Source organism: Lipotes vexillifer, unplaced genomic scaffold, assembly GCF_000442215.2.
Source record: "Lipotes vexillifer unplaced genomic scaffold, Lipotes_vexillifer_v1.1 scaffold1594, whole genome shotgun sequence".
NCBI classification, from domain to species: Eukaryota; Metazoa; Chordata; class Mammalia; order Artiodactyla; family Lipotidae; genus Lipotes; species Lipotes vexillifer.
In genome coordinates this window covers 312,627-315,414 of record NW_006788783.1, presented here as the reverse complement: position 1 = coordinate 315,414, position 2,788 = coordinate 312,627, and positions in this window count along the sequence as shown.

The following is a 2,788-nucleotide window of genomic DNA, read 5'->3' as shown; positions in this document are numbered from 1 at the left end:
ACTCTTTCCATCTTCCCAAGGACTGTGCGTCTAGCTGCTTTGCCCCACGTCAGTTGGGAGGGCTTCCCAGGCCGGTTCCCATATCTTCCCATCCCCAGCATCTCATCTGTGGCACCAAATATGCTAAGTAGATGATTGTTAAATGACTAAATGAATGAATGCGTTCTGGAATCTTCTTGCTTGGAGGTTCTTCAATGGGATATATTTTTTCCGGGGTCTGAGTTGTGGCCCTGCCCTGAAGGGAAATGGGGAACCAGCTACTTTACCTCCCAAGACCCTTCTCATTTGAACAAACACTGCAGAACATCCATTTCTTGGAACAAAAGGAGTTCCTGAAGGTTCTTTTTGTGTTAGTGTTGAAAATATTTTAAAAAGTCAGAAAGTGTGATTCCTCCAGCTCCATTCTTCTTTCTCAAGAAAGAAATGTGTTTCCATACACATTTAAAATTTTTTGTTCTAGTTCTGTGGAAAATGCCATTGGAATTTTTTTTTTTTTTTTTTTTTGCGGTACGCAGGCCTCTCACTGTTGCGGCCTCTCCCGTGGCAGAGCACAGGCTCCAGACACGCAGGCTCAGCGGCCATGGCTCACGGGCCCAGCCGCTCTGCGGCATGTGGGATCTTCCCGGATCGGGGCACGAACCCGTGTCCGCTGTATCGGCAGGCGGACTCTCAACCACTGAGCCACCAGGGAAGCTGGGAACTTACTTTCTAAATGAGTTTTACCTGGAGCCACAGGACCTGGGGCAGCTTCCACGCTCCTCAGGACCCTGGTGCAGGTGCAACTGTGGAGGAAGTGACTTCGTGTCCTGGTCTGTGAGCGGCCAGGTGCCCCCAGGCTGTGCGTGGCTGGCGGTGAACACAGGTTGCTAAGGAGGCCACGCAGATCGGAGTGTTCTGCACCCCCTGCACCCTGAGTCATCGGATCCTGGTGAGAACGGGTGGACTTACACAGCCATACCCTTGCCAACATCCTATTTTGTAACATATACACTACAACATTTCAGAACTCCTGGAGGTTTAAATTCCTCAGAGGGTTTTTTTTCAATCTAGTGATTTACAATGTAACCACTTAAGTGTTAACCTTACTTTTCTGAGCCCCACAGCATAGTCACGTCACTCACTGTCCTGAATCCGTGAGAGGAGGAGCTGATGCCCAAGCAGAGACACCGGCCACGTGGCCCGAACGTAAGCGGCTTGCTCCCTGTGTTTCGGTACTGCACTAACACAATCAACTTTTGAATTTGAAAACTTTGCAGTTTTCAAGTAACAGTAATAAACATAAATCAAAAATCCTAAGTACTTTACCTCACCATGTGGGAAGCCAGCCAAAGTACCTACCAGGAAAACCTGGAGAAAAATAAGAAAATGGGCAAAAAAAGAGAAGGAATTAAAAACGGCTCTCTCTAGGAATGAAAAGGTAGTCTAGGAACTTGAAAACGGGACTCCTGAGTACATTTGAGAAAAGATGTGTCTTTCCAGTTACCAGCACATTGATCTTGGGCTCTGCATTTACTAAGTTCCTTCCAAAACCTTGTGTGGTGGGCTTCCCTGGTGGCGCAGTGGTTGAGAGTCCGCCTGCTGATCCAGGGGACACGGGTTCGTGCCCCGGTCCGGGAGGATCCCACGTGCCGTGGAGCGGCTGGGCCTGTGAGCCATGGCTGTTGAGGCTGTGCGTCTGGGGCCTGTGCTCCACAACGGGGGAGGCCACAACGGTGAGAGGCCTGCGTACCGCAAACAAACAAACAAAAAACCTTGCATGGATCTCAGCAACACGGTCACAAGATCACATGTTTTTGGTAAAGTGCACGCAAGTAGGATATTTTGGCTGCTCATGGCCAAGACCGTTGTCTCTCTGCCCTTCAGCTTCCCCCTTTGTCATACCTCCCCCCAAATCAGGTGGAACTGGAAAGTCAGCGGGCCTGTGGGTGATCTGTCTAAAAAGAAGTTGAGCTGAGCTTCGTGTGATACATACATTTGTATCGTTTCTCTCTCTCACACACACACACGTATATAGATAGATCTCACAGCCGTTTCCATGCACAATTACATCATTGCCAGCTGATGTAGGAGCAGCTTCCAGGAATTCTCCTGCCTCCCCCCTGCTGAATCCCCAGGTCAGAAACAGATGTACAAAGACTCAGGAATTATTGCAACATGAATGTGATCTCCAGTGCCTGACCCTGGATGCTCGTGAGCAGTGGAAGAGAAACAAGGTTCAAATGTATAGAATCAGAAGTTACCCCATAGAAGTTCCTCCAGCATCAGGAACGAGAATTGGAAGCAGAGGATTTAGTTCTCCTTGATGCCTATTCAGAATTAAAATTCTCTCTTACCAGGATTATACTGCATAATGCAGTGTGTGGAATTATAAATACGTTGTGCAGCTTTGGTTTTCTTTGTTGGGAACAGTGCAGAATAGAATTGATCAGAACTCCTGTGTTCAGGAATAAAGACGCAGACGCAGAGAATGGACTTGAAGATACGGGGAGGCGGAAGGGTAAGCTGGGACGAGGTAAGAGAGTGGCATGGACATATATACACTACCAAACGTAAAACAGATAGCTAGTGGGAAGCAGCCGCATAGCACATGGAGATCAGCTCAGTGCTTTGTGACCACCTAGAGGGGTGGAATATGGGGATATATGTATACACGTAACTGATTCACTGTGTTATACAGCAGCAACTAACACAACACTGTAAAGCAATTATACTCCAATAAAGATGTTAAAAAAATAAAATAAAAGTAAGGAGAAAAAAAAAAAAGAACTCCTGTGTTCAGAGGGCATGA